This window comes from Mustela nivalis (genome assembly GCF_964662115.1).
Source record: "Mustela nivalis genome assembly, chromosome: 1".
Classification (NCBI taxonomy): domain Eukaryota; kingdom Metazoa; phylum Chordata; class Mammalia; order Carnivora; family Mustelidae; genus Mustela; species Mustela nivalis.
In genome coordinates, this window is record NC_139020.1 from 145,424,063 (window position 1) to 145,438,984 (window position 14,922).

The 14,922-nt window shown below is 39.7% G+C and overlaps 1 protein-coding gene and 1 pseudogene across 3 annotated transcripts in view; one reads left to right on the plus strand and one right to left on the minus strand.

Annotated features, from left to right (window-relative positions):
• The window catches only part of ZNF662 (zinc finger protein 662), an 88,051-nt gene that overhangs the window by 16,377 nt on the left and 56,752 nt on the right, over positions 1-14,922 (minus strand). The window lies entirely within an intron of this gene.
• LOC309846182 (ubiquitin-conjugating enzyme E2 variant 1 pseudogene) lies at positions 5,824-6,359 on the plus strand (annotated as a pseudogene). The gene has a single exon. The product of its transcript is annotated as a ubiquitin-conjugating enzyme E2 variant 1 pseudogene (transcript).

Consider the following 14,922-nt stretch of genomic DNA (forward strand, 5'->3'; position numbering starts at 1 on the left):
GGGGAGTTAGAAGGGGGTTGGGGTAAATTGGAAAAGGAGGTGAATCATGAAAGAATATGGACTCTGAAAAACAATCTGAGGGGTTTGAAGTGGCAGTGGGGTGGGAGGTCGGGTACCAGGTGATGGATATTATAGAGGGCATGGATTGCATGGAGCACTGGGTATGTTGAAAAAATAACGAATACTGTTATGCTGAAAAAAATTAAAAAAAAATGTGGCCCATATATACAATGGAATATTACTCAGCCATCAGAAAAGATGAATACCCAACACTTGCATCAACATGGCTAGAACTGGAGAAGATTATGTTAAATGAAGTAAGTCAAGCAGAGAAAGACAATCATGCATTTCACTTATTTGTGGAACACAAGGAGTAGGATGGAGAACATTAGGAAGAGGAAGGAAAAATGAAAGGGGGAAATTGGGAGGCAATGAACCATGAGAGACAATGGACTCTGGGAAGTAATCTGTGGGTTTTGTATCCAGCAATTGCACTACTAGGTACTTATTCAAAGGATACAAAAAAAACAAAAACAAAAACAAAAAACAGACCCAAAGGTATACATGCACCCAGTATTTATGGCAGCATTATTAATGCTAAATTATGGAGAGAGCCCAAATGTCCATTGACTGGTGAATGGCTAAAGAAGATGTGGCATATATTTAAAGTGGAATAATACTCAGCTATCAGAAGTATGAAATCTTGTCATTTGCAATGACGTGGATGGAGCTAAAGTGTATTATGTTAAGCAAAATAAATCAGTCCAAGAAATACAAATACCATCTGATTTCACCCATATGTGGAATTTAAGAAAAAAAAAAAAAACACATATGACCATATTGGGGGGGCAGAGAGAGCGAAACAAACCATAAGATACTCTTAACAATAGAGAACAAGGGGCACTTGGGTTCATTCAGTTAAGGATAGCCTCTGGGTACTGTAATGGGATCTTGCATCTGACTTTGTGCTCAGCGGGGAGTATCTTTCTCCCTCTTACTTTGCCCCTTCCTCCCTCCACTTGTGTGTGTGCCTCTCTCTGCCTCAAATAAATAAAACCTTTAAAAAGAGAGAGAGAGGAAAAACTGAGGGTTGATAAAGGGAGGTGGGTGAGACTGGGAGGATGGGTGAAAGGTAGTAAGGAGGGCACTTTAAATGATGAGTACAGAGTATTATTTTGTGCAAGTGATGAATCACTGAATTCTACTCCTGAAACCAATATGGCACACTATACATTACCTAGCTAAAATTTAAATAAAAATATGAAACAAAATAAATAGGAACCATCTTTATACAGTAAATAAAAGAGTATTTATCCTTTCTAATGGAGGCATAATACTCCATTGGATATATGGACCATATCTTCTTTATCCTTTGATCTATTGAAGGACATCTTGGCTCTTTCCAGAGTTTGGCAACTGTGGCCATTGCTGCTATGAACATTGGGGTATATAGATGGCCCTTCCTTCCATGACATCTGTATCTTTGAGGTAAATGTACAGTAGTGCAATTGCAAGGACATAGGGTAGCTCTATTTTTCATTTCTTAAGGAGTCTCCACACTGTATTCCAAAGTGACTGCACCAACATGCTCTCCCACCAACAGTGTAAGAGGGTTCCCCTTTCTCCACATCCTCTCCAACACTTGTTGTTTCCCATCTTGTTAATTTTGGCCATTCTAACTGGTCTAAGGTGGCACTTCAATGTAGTTTTGATTTGATTCTCCCCGATGGCTAACGATGATGAACATTTTTTCATGTGTCTGTTAGCCATTTATGTGTCTTCATTGGAAAAGTGTCTGTTCATGTATTCTGCCCATTTTTTGACGTGTTATCTGTTTTTTTGGGGGGTTGATTATGAGGAGTTCCTTAGAGATCTTGGATATCAGCCCTTTCTCTGTAGCGCCATTTGTGTATATCTTCTCCCATTCCGTGGGTTGCCTCTTTGTTTTGTAGACTGTTTCCTTTGCTGTGCAGAAGGTTTTGGCCTTAATGAAATCCCCAAAGTTCTTTTTCGCTTTTGTCTCCTTTGCCTTTGGAGACATGTCTTGAAAGAAGTCGCTGTGGTCAATGTCGAAGAGGTTACTGCCTATGTTCTTCTCTAGGATTTTGATAGTTTCTTGGCTCATGTTGAGGTCTTTTATCCATTTTGTGTTTATCTTTGTGTATGGAGTAAGAGAATGGTCAAGTTTCATTCTTCTCCATATAGCTGTCCAATCACAACACCATTTATTGAAGAGACTGTCTGTTTTCCCCTGGATATTTTTTTCCTGCTTTGTCAAACACCATTTGACTATTTGAGTTGCAGGTCCATATCTGAGCTCTCTACTCTGTTCCACTGGTCTGTATGTCTATTTTTGTGCTAGTACCATGCTGTCTTGGTAATCACAACCTTGTAGTAAAGCTTGAAATCAGGCAACTTCATGCCCTCAATTTTGTTTTTCTTTTTCAACTTTTCCTTAGCAATTCAGGGTCTCTTCTGGTTCCATACAAACTTTGTTTGTTCCCACACTTTGAAAAATACCGGTGGAATTTTGATCAGGATGGCATTGAAAGTATAGATTGCTAACAGACACATGAAAAAATGTTCATCATCATTAGCCACCAGGGAGATTCAAATTAAAACTACCTTCAGGTACCACCTTTCACCAGTTAGAATGGCCAAAATTAACAAGATGAGAAACAAGATATGTTGGAGAGGATGTGGAGAAAGGGGAACCCTCTTACACTGTTGGTGGGAATGCACGTTGGTGCAGCCACTTTGGAAAACAGTGTGGAGATTCCTTAAGAAATGAAAAATCGAGTTACCCTATGACCTTGCAATTGACTACTGGGCATTTACCCCAGATACGGATGTTGCGGAAAGAAGGGCCATCTTACCCCAATGTTTATAGCAGCAATGGCCACAGTTGCCAAACTCTGGAAAGAGCCAAGATGCCCTTCAATAGATGAAAGGATAAAGAAGATATGGTCCATATATCCAATGGAATATTACTCCTCCATCATAAAGGATGAATCCCAAGTTTTGTATCAACATGTATGGGACTGGGGGAGATTATTCTGAGTGAAATAAATCAAGTGGAGAGAGTTAATGATCATATGGTTTCCCTTACTTGTGGAGTATAAGGAATAACATGGAGAACATTGGGAGAAGGAGAGGAGAAGTGAGGTGGGGAAAATTGGACAGGGAGATGAACCATGAGAGACTGTGGATCCTGAGAAATAACTGGAAGGTTTTGGAAGGGAGTGGGGTTTTGGCTGAGCCTGGTGGTGGGTATTAAGGAGGGCATGTATTGCATGGAGCGCTGGGTGTGGTACATAAACAATGAATCTTGGAACACTGAAAAAATAAGATGAAATTCAATATTTTTAAAAATTGCTCTTTTGTAGACTATGACTTAGTACAAGCAAACAAATCCAGAAGCAATAAATCCCAATAAATCCAATCCAAGTTGGTCCCATGGGGGTTATTAAAAAAAAAAAAAGACAGAGCATCAAAATGGATTTTAAAGACCTAAGTACCACCTTCATGGTTGGTGAAGCCATGAAGAAACCACCAGAACACACTTTAATTATCACAATACAGACAAGTTAAAAGAAAAAAGGAGAAAAAATTAGGCCACCATGATAACACAAATGAAATGTAAACCATAGTAGCTACATTTATTTCAGACAAAGCTGACTTCAGAACCAGGAAAATGAGCAGGGATAAAGAAAGGACTTACCTAAGAGGAGGGGGTCCATTCTCCTGTAAGACATGAACAATCCTTCACCTACATGCATCTGACAATACAGCATCAATGTATGCGACACAGCAACTGTTGACGATGGGAAAGAAAAATGGAAAAATCCATTCCCTTGATGGACGGACATTCGATACCCAAATTCACTATTTCAGCATGAAACACTACTCTTTCAGTAATTGATACATTCCATCATGCACAAAGTCCTTAAAGATGAGTTGAACAGTACCTTTGATCAACTGAATCTAAATGACAATTATGTAATATTGTATCTAGCCACAGGAGAATACAAAGTCTTCCCAAACTCAAGTGAAACAGTCACCAGAATAACCATATTCTGAGGTTTAAAAAAATGCCTCATAAAATTTAATACAACAGACCTCATACAAATTATGTTCTTAGACCCCAAAGAACATAAACATAGAAGGCTATAACAGAAAGATATCTAGAAAATTCCAAAATATTTGGAGACTAAGCATCACATGGATCAAAAACAGAACACTCAAAAGAATTTTCAAATATTTTGTAATAAATTAAAATGTATGTACACCTTTATAAAATTTGTGGACTATGTGGGGGAGGAGTCAAAATGGTGGAGAAGTAGCAGGCTGAGACTACTTCAGGTAGCAGGAGATCAGCTAGATAGCTTATCTAAAGATTGCAAACACCCACAAATCCAATGGGAGATCAAAGAGAAGAACAGCAACACTAGAATCAGAAAATCAACCACCTTCTGAAAGGCAGGACTGGAGGAAAAGTGAATCCAAAACAACGGGAAGATAGACTGCAGGTGGGAGGGGCTGGCTCCCGGCAAGTGGCAGAGCGATGGAGCACAAAATCGGGACTTTTAAAAGTCTGTTCCACTGAGGGACTTCGCTCCAGAGGGTAAACCGGGGTGAAGCCCATGCGGGTTCAGCGTGGCCCCAGGTCCCGCAGGGTCACAGAAGGATCGGGGGTGTCTGAGTGTCGCAGAGCTTGTAGGTATTAGAACAGGGAAGCCGGCTACAGAGACAGAGCTGAGGAGTGAGCTCTCAGCTCGGGGTTACTTTGAACGGCCGCAGGCTCGGTGAGCCTGGAGTGCGGCCAGAGGCCAGGGAGACAGGAGTAATTGGGCACTATTCTCTGATGGCGCACTGAGGAGTGGGGCTCTGAGCTCTCTGCTCCTATGGGCCTGAGACTGGGAGGCCGCCATTTTCATTTCCGTCCTGCGGAACTCTATGGAAAGTGTTCCCCGAGAGGATTACTCAGCAGCCCGACCCCTGGTAAGGGCGGTGCAATTCCGCCTGGGGCAAAGACACTTGTGAATCACTACAACAGGCCCCTCCCCCAGAAGATCAACAAAAAATTCAGCCAGGACCAAGTTCACCTACCAAGGAGTGCAGGTTCAATACCAAGGAGAGCAGCGGAATTCCAGAGGAGGAGAAAGCAAAGCACTGAACTCATGGCTTTCTCCCCATGATTCATCAATCTTCCAGTTAATTTAATTTTTTTTTCAAATTTTTTTTCTTCTGCTCCTAATTTTTTTTAACTTTTACTCTTTTCTAACGTTTTTAAACTAGTTTATCTACCATATGTATATTTTTTCTTTATTCGTTTTCTTTTTTTAATTGTTTCTTTTTTTTTTTTCTGAACCTCTTTTATCCCCTTTCTCCTCCCCACGATTTGGGGTCTCTTCTAATTTGGTTAAAGCGTATTTTCCTGGGGTCTTTGCCAGCCTCTTAGTATTTTACTTCATATACTCCTTCATATACTCTTATCTGGACAAAATGACAAGGCGGAAAAACTCACCACAAAAAAAAAACAAAAACAAAAACAAAACAACAACAACAAAAAAAAAACAAGAGGCAGTACTGAAGGCTAGGGACCTAATCAATACAGACATTGGTAATATGTCAGCTATAGAGTTCAGAATGATGATTCTCAAGGTTCTAGCCGGGCTCGAAAAAGGCATGGAAGATATTAGAGAAACCGTCTTGGGAGATATAAAAGCCCTTTCTGGAGAAATAAAAGAACTAAAATCTAACCAAGTTGAAATCAAAAAAGTTATTAATGAGGTGCAATCAAAAATGGAGGTGTTAGGAAGAAGGGGCCGGCCTTCCAGCAAGAGCGACGCAAGATGGCAGCCACCACGGGCTCGGGAGTAAAAGTCCCTCGCAATTTTCGACTGTTGGAAGAACTGGAAGAAGGCCAGAAAGGAGTAGGAGATGGCACAGTTTGCTGGGGTCTAGAAGATGACGAAGACATGACACTTACAAGATGGACAGAGATGATAATTGGGCCTCCAAGAACAATTTATGAAAACCGAATATACAGCCTTAAAATGGAATGTGGACCTAAATACCCAGAAGCACCCCCTTTTGTAAGATTTATAACAAAAATGAATATGAATGGAGTTAATAGTTCTAATGGAGTGGTGGACCCAAGAGCCATATCAGTGCTAGCAAAATGGCAGAATTCATATAACAACCAAAGTTGTCCTGCAAGAGCTCTGGCGCCTAATGATGTCTAAAGAAAACATGAAACTCCCTCAGCCGCCTGAAGGACAGTGTTACAGCAATTAATCAAAAAGAGAAACCACAGGCCCGCCCCCCTCCCCCATTCGATTTAAGCAGTCATTTTCCACAGTAGTACATTTTCTAGATACGTCTTGTAGACCTCAAAGTACTGGAAAGGAAGCTCCCATTCAAAGGCAATTTATCTTAAGATACTGTAAATGATACTAATTTTTTGTCCATTTGAAATATGTAAGTTGTGCTATAACAAAAAAAAAATGGAGGTGCTCACTGCTAGGATAAATGAGGCAGAAGAAAGAATTTGCAATACAGAAGACCAAATGACAGAGAATAAAGAAGCTGAGCAAAAGTGGGACAAACAGCTATTGGACCACGAGGGGAGAATTCGAGAGATAAGTGACACCATGAGGCGAAACAACATTAGAATAATTGGGATTCCAGAAGAAGAAGAAAGAGAGAGGGGAGCAGAAGGTCTATTGGAGAGAATTATTGGAGAGAATTTCCCTAATATGGCAAAGGAAACAAGCATCAAAACCCAGAAGGTGCAGAGAACCCCCCTCAAAATCAACAAGAATAGCTCCACACCCCGGCACCTAATGGTAAAATTTACAAGTCTTAGTGACAAAGAGAAAATCCTGAAAGCAGCCCAGGAAAAGAAGTCTGTAACATACAATGGTAAAAATATTAGATTGGCAGCAGACTTATCCACAGAGACCTGGCAGGCCAGAAAGAGCTGGCATGATATATTCAGAGCACTAAATGAGAAAAACATGCAGCCAAGAATACTATATCCAGCTAGGCTATCATTGAAAATAGAAGGAGAGATTAAAAGCCTCCAGGACAAACAAAAACTGAAAGAATTTGCAAACACCAAACCAGCTCTACAGGAAATATTGAAAGGGGTTCTCTAAGCAAAGAGAGAGGCTAAAAGTAGTAGATCAGAAAGGAACAGAGACAATATACAGTAACAGTCACCTTACAGGCAATACAATGGTACTAAATTCGTATCTCACAATAGTTACCCTGAATGTTAATGGGCTAAATGCCCCAATCAAAAGACACAGGGTATCAGAATGGATAAAAAAACAAAAACCCATCTATATGTTGCCTACAAGAAACTCATTTCAGACCTGAAGACTTCTCCAGATTTAAAGTGAGGAGGTGGGAAACAATTTACCATGCTAATGGACATCAGAAGAAAGCAGGGGTGGCAATCCTTATATCCGATCAAATAGATTTTAAGCCAAAGACTATAATAAGAGATGAGGAAGGACACTATATCATACTCAAAGGATCTGTCCAACAAGAAGATCTAACAATTTTAAATATCTATGGCCCTAACGAGGGAGCAGCCAACTATATAAAACAATTAATAAAAAAAAAATCAAAGAAATACATCAACAATAATACAATAATAGTAGGGGACTTTAACACTCCCCTCACTGAAATGGACAGATCATCCAAGCAAAAGATCAACAAGGAAATAAAGGCCTTAAATGACACACTGGACCAGATCGACACCACAGATATATTCAGAACATTTCATCCCAAAGCAACAGAATACACATTCTTCTCTAGTGCACATGGAACATTTTCCAGAATAGATCACATCCTCGGTCCTAAATCAGGTCTCAACCGGTATCAAAAGATTGGGATCATTCCCTCCATATTTTCAGACCACAATGCTCTGAAGCTATAACTCAATCACAAGAGGAAACTTGGAAAGAACCCAAATACATGGAGACTAAACAGCATCCTTCTAAAGAATGAATGGGTCAACCAGGAAATTAAAGAAGAATCGAAAAAATTCATGGAAACAAATGATAATGAAAACACAACGGTTCAAACTCTGTGGGACACAGCAAAGGCAGTCCTGAGAGGAAACTATATAGCGGTACAAGCCTTTCTCAAGAAACAAGAAAGGTCATAAGTACTCAACCTAACCCTAAACCTAAAGGAGCTGGAGAAAGAACAAGAAAGAAACCCTAAACCCAGCAGGAGAAGAGAAGTCATAAAGATCAGAGCAGAAATCAATGAAATAGAAACCCCCAAAAAAACGATAGAACAAATCAACAAAACTAGGAGCTGGTTCTTTGAAAGAATTAATAAGATTGATAAACCCTTGGCCAGACTTATCAAAAAGAAAAGAGAAAGTACCCAAATAAATAAAATAATAAATGAAATGAGGGAGATCACAACTAATCTTATTTATTTACCCAAATAAGTAAAATAATAAATGAAATGAGGGAGATCACAACTAATTTTATTTATTTACCCAAATAAGTAAAATAATAAATGAAATGAGGGAGATCACAACTAACCAAAGAAATACAGACAATTATAAGAACATACTATGAGCAACTCTACACCAACAAATTTGACAATCTGGAAGAAATGGATGCATTCCTAGAGACATATAAACTACCACAACTGAACCAGGAAGAAATAGAACACCTGAACAGACCCATAACCAGTAAGGAGATTGAAACAGTCATCAAAAATTTCCAAACAAACAAAAGCCCAGGGTCAGATGGCTTCCCGGGGGAATTCTACCAAACATTTAAAGAAGAGCTAATTCCTATTCTCCTGAAACTGTTCCAAAAAATAAAAATGGAAGGAAAACTTCCAAACTCATTTTATGAGGCCAGCATCACCTTGATCCCAAAACCAGACAAGGATCCCATCAAAAAAGAGAACTACAGACCAATATCCTTGATGAACACAGATGCTAAAATTCTCACCAAAATACTAGCCAATAGGATTCAACAGTACATTAAAAGGATTATTCACCATGACCAAGTGGGATTTATTCCAGGGCTGCAAGGTTGGTTCAACATCCTCAAATCAATCAATTTGATACAACACATTAATAAAAGAAAGAACAAGAACCATATGATACTCTCAATAGACGCTGAAAAAACATTTGACAAAGTACAGCATCCCTTCCTGATCAAAACTCTTCAAAGTGTAGGGGTAGAGGGCACATACCTCAATATTATCAAAGCCATCTATGAAAAAATCCACCGCGAATATCATTCTCAATGGAGAAAAACTGAAAGCTTTTCCGCTAAGGTCAGGAACACGGCAGGGATGTCCATTATCACCACTGCTATTCAACATAGTACTAGAAGTCCTAGCCTCAGCAATCAGACAACAAAAGAAATTAAAGGCATCCAAATCGGCAAAGAAGAAGTCAAACTATCACTCTTTGCAGATGATATGATACTATATGTGGAAAACCCAAAAGACTCCACTCCAAAACTGCTATCACTTATACAGGAATTCAGTAAAGTGTCAGGATATAAAATCAATGCACAGAAATCAGTTGCATTTCTCTACACCAACAACAAGACAAGAAAGAGAAATTAAGGAGTCAATCCCATTTACAATTGCACCCAAAACTATAAGATACCTAGGAATAAACCTAACTAAAGAGGCTAAGAATCTGTATCAGAAAACTATAAAGTACTCATAAAAGAAATTGAGGAAGACACAAAGAAATGGGAAAATGTTCCATGCTCCTGGATTGGAAGAATAAATATTGTGAAAATGTCTATGCTACCTAAAGCAATCTACACATTTAATGCAATTCCTATCAAAATCTTTTTCAAAGAAATGGAACAAATAACCCTAAAATTTATATGGAACCAGAAAAGACCTCGAATAGCCAAAGGAATATTGAAAAAGAAAGCCAAAGTTGGTGGCATCACAATTCCGGACTTCAAGCTCTATTACAAAGCTGTTACAAGACAGCATGGTACTGGCACAAAAACTGACACATAGATCAATAGATCATAGATCATAGATCAACAGACACACAGACACATAGACACACAGAACAGAATAGAGAGCCCAGAAATAGACCCTCAACTCTAGGGTCAACTAATCTTCGACAAAGCAGGAAAGAATGTCCAATGGAAAAAAGACAGCCTCCTCAACAAATGGTGTTGGGAAAATTGGACAGCCACATGCAGAAAAATGAAACTGGGCTATTTCCTTCGACCACACATGAAAATAGACTCAAAATGGAGAAAGGACCTCAATGTGAGAAAGGAATCCATCAAAATCCTTGAGGAGAACACAGGCAACACCCTCTTCGAGCTCAGCTGCAGCAACATCTTCCTAGGAATATTGCCAAAGGCAAGGGAAGCAAGGGCAAAAATGAACTATTGGGATTTCATCAAGATCAAGAGCTTTTTCACAGCAAAGGAAACAGATAACAAAACCAAAAGACAACTGACAGAATGGGAGAAGATATTTGCAAATGACATATCAGATAAAAGGCTAGTGTCCAAAATCTATAAATAACTTAGCAAACTCAACACCCAAAGAACAAATAATCCAATCAAGAAATGGGCAGAGGACACGAGCAGACATTTCTGCAAAGAAGACATCCAGATGGCCAACAAACACATGAAAAAGTGCTCCATATCACTCGGCATCAGGGAAATAAAAATCAAAACCACAATGAGATATCACCTCACACCAGTCAGAATGGCTAAAATTAACAAGTCAAGAAATGACAGATGCTGGCGAGGATGTGGAGAAAGGGGAACCCTCCTACACTGTTGGTGGGAATGCAAGCTAGTGCAACAAGCTCTGGAAAACAGCATGGAGGGTTCCTCAAAAAGTTGAAAATAGAGCTATCCTATGACCCAGCAATTACACTACTGAGTATTTACCCTAAAGACACAAATATAGTGATCCGAAGGGGCACATGCACCTGAATGTTTATAGCAGCAATGGCCACAATAGCCAAAACTGTGGAAAGAACCTAGATGTCCATCAACAGATGAATGGATCAAGAAGATGTGTTATATATATATATACACATATATATATGTGTATATATATATATACAGACACACACACATACATATACATATATATAATGCAGCCAGAAAAAATGAAACTTGTCATTTGTGACAACGTGGATGGAGCTAGAGGGCATTATGCTTGGAGAAATAAGTCAACCGGAGAAAGACAATTATATGATCTCCCTGATATGAGGAAGTTGAGATGCAACGTGGCGGGGGGGGCTTGGGGGATAAAAAAAGAATAATTGAAGCAAGATGGGATCAGGAGGGAGACAAACCATAAGAGACTCCTAATCTCACAAAACAAACTGAGGGTTGCTGGGGGGAGGGGGGCGGTAGGGAGAGGGTGGTGTGATTATGGACTTTGGAGAAGATATGTGCTATGGTGAGCGCTGTGAAGTGTGTAAACCTGGTGATTCACAGACCTGTACCCCTGGGGCTAATAATACATTATATGTTATTAAAAATTAAAAAAAAAAAGAACCACTTTTATGTTACGTTGGTGTAAATGTAATCAACAACCCCTCCACACACACATACACACACAAAAAGAAGGAAAGGGATAGAAATAGCAACAAGGTTTTTAAATTTCCACATGCACATACCAGTTTAAAACATTGCCACTAGTGGGATTACCGCTCCAAAATCTGTGATACATGACATATCTCTCTGAACAGGGCCAACGCAAGTCAGCATATATTGGCCTCCTGCTTCCATCACTATGTGGTGCCTGAAGAGTACAGGCCTTTGAGAATAATGATAAGACCATGAAGCTCATCATCTACCTTAAATGTTGCTCTGTTAAGGAATCTTATCCTCCACTCATACATTAAGGTGCATGACTGGGATACCCCTAGACTCTTCTGCACTTTTTCCATAAAACACTGCACATACTTGTATCTCCTAATGGATTTGTGAACAGGGTGTCTGGAGGTCACTTTCCCCTTTAGCCTTGGAGCTTAGCAGTGAACGAGGTCAAACTTATTTGTTTCTTTCCAGCTCTTTGCTCACCTGAAGGGTGATGGGTCATTCTGAAGGAGCATAACACTGTCTCCAGGCACAAGTCCATGTATCCTCCTCCTCTCAAATCTAAATTCGTAAATCTCTCACAGGGATATGGTTTCTTCTTAAAGTGGGCAGCACAATGGAACCAGCAACAAACATGATTCAACTAAAGAGAACCCATGTAGACTCTTCCTACATTCTAATTGATTTGGAATTCTAGGTATTTAGCCACAAGAATCTCAATGTTTTGGATTTGTTGATGCAGCTGCAGGCCTCCTGGCTGAGGATGCTGAGTAGTTTCTGTCACAAGGACCCATTTCTGTTCTCATCTGGGAGAGTGGTGAAGGGAGCACACTGGGGTAACGTTTCCTCTTAGGTTCCAAGATTTGCATTTGTTCCACAAGGTACAGCGAGGCCCCCGAAGAATCTGAGCATAAGAATGTGGACTGAGCAGCTACACCACATTCCTGCTGAACAAAGGAAAGCAACAGGTAAATGATAGAAACATAATCTTACACTTTTAATTTGAGAAAATCTAAGCAATGAGAAATAGTCAATCTAGAAAGGGGCAAATGCTAAAATGCCTGCTGGTTTTTAATGATGCAGTCACATGGCCCCCTGCCTGCTTGAGGGCCAACTAAATTGCAACTATATGTTTCACTTTTCTAAGACTTTTCCAAAGACATGAACCACGTGAGCAGAAGTAAAAAATAGTTGGCCATGGGACACCTGGGTGGCTCAGTGGGTTAAGCCTCTGTCTTCAGCTCAGATCATGATCTCAGGGTCCTGGGATCAAGTCCCACATAAGGCTCTCTGCTCAAAGGGGAGCCTGCTTCCCCCCCCTCTCTCTGGCTGCCTCTCTGCCTACCTGTGATCTTTCTCTCTGTAAAAAAAAAAAAAAAAAAAAAAAAAAAAGATATTTAAAAAATAGTTGGCTATGAAAGAAATCCAAGGCCCAATCAGGGTGACCTGTCATTTCATAACCACAGGACATTTCTCATCCAAAAGGCAGATAAGCATTGGCAAGTATGTGGAGAAATTGGAGCCCCCATGCACTGCTGGCAGGAATGGAAAAGGGTACTGTAGTTTGGGAAGGAGTCTTGCAGGAATTCAAATAGTACAACCCAGGTATCACGTGACCCAACAGCTCCCTCCTAGGGACATACCTATAAGAACTGACAGCATATGGCCACACAAAATCTTACCCATGAATGTTTCTAGAAGCATTATACATAATCATCCAAAAGTGAAATCAACCCAAATGTTCTTCCACTGAGGAACAAACTGTGCAGTATTGATACAGTGGAATACTGATCAGCCAAATAAAAGACACAAAAAACCCATTCATGCTACCACATCAATGGACCTTGAAAACAGGCAGGCACAAACAGTCTGCATTATTCATTTATACCAAAGGGTCAAAATAAGCAAATTTTTTGAAAGACAAAATACATTCCTGTTTCCCTGGGCCTTAGAGGTTAGGGGAAACATCTGTGAGGGATTTCTGGTGCAGGGATAATGTACAACATCTGGAACCCATTGTTGAGATTTGCACAATTCTGTGAATATGCTAATAAAACCCCACAAACAATAAATATGAAACTGCACACCTTAAAAGTGACCTACCTTGTCAACTTTCTCTCAGGAAAGCTCTTACAGTGTGATTAAGTGTACATCATCATAACAGAAAGTAAACCCCAGAATGGAGTATGGAATGTTGTCCCCTCATGTTGAGGCCTCTGAACTATGGGAAATGAACAAGGAGATTAATTATACTAGTGAGTATTCTAAGTACAAGACCCACTGAAATAATCAGGAGGATTTCCATGTTTCAATTTCAAAGAAAAATAAGAGCATCTAAATTGAAAAAAAAAAATCACAATTTCAGAATACAATTATCATAACTCAGGCAGAGGGTAGTTCAGTGAAACCAAAACAAAACAAACCCCACCAGTTCCTATGAGAGGTTTTGAATGGAGGGATTGATGCTCTGACTTTGAAATTAGACTCACATTTCTTATGGTTCCATCCACAAAGATGACATGAAAAATGACACAGTCCTGGTAATGGTGTGTCTTTTGAGGGGATTTGTGTTTTTTTTTTGTTTGTTTGTTTTGTTTTTTGTTTTTAAGATTTATTTATTTATTTGACAGAGAGAGATTACAAGTAGGCAGAGAGGCAGGCAGATAGAGAGAGGAGGAAGCAGGCTCCCTGCTGAGCAGATCATGACCTGAGCCGAAGGCAGCGGCTTAACCCACTGAGCCACCCAGGTGCCCTGAAGGGATTTGTTTTTGAGAACAACAATATTAAGACATAGATCCTTTGTGATCATGAAGAATTGGATCTTCCAGAATCCCAGAGAGAAAACTCAGAATTCAGATTCCATTGCATAGGCATTGCACTGAGTCCTCCTTGTGGTGGGGGTGGATTCCAGAAGAAATGCTATGACACATAGTGAAAAGTTCAAAGCATGCTGTGTTTCACAAGGCTATTTGTCATAGAGAACAAAGAGGTGGTTATCAAAGTGGAGCTGGGTGGAGGGATGGGCAAACTGTGTGGAGGGAATTAAGAGTACCCTGATCCTGATGAGCTAGGAATAATGCATCGAATTATACTGGAATTAAGAGAGAAAAATGAAATTACACTGGATAAGAGAATATATTGGAATTAAGAGAAGAAAATGTAATGATATGAAGTGAAATCAAGGAGAACATAAAAAAAAAAAAAACTTAAAGGTGATTTGTTGGCCATGGATGCATCTCAAGTATCCATGATGTAGCAGACATTGATATGGTTCAAGGCAACCAGCAGGCAAAGTCACAAAGAATCATAAAAACTTCAATACTGT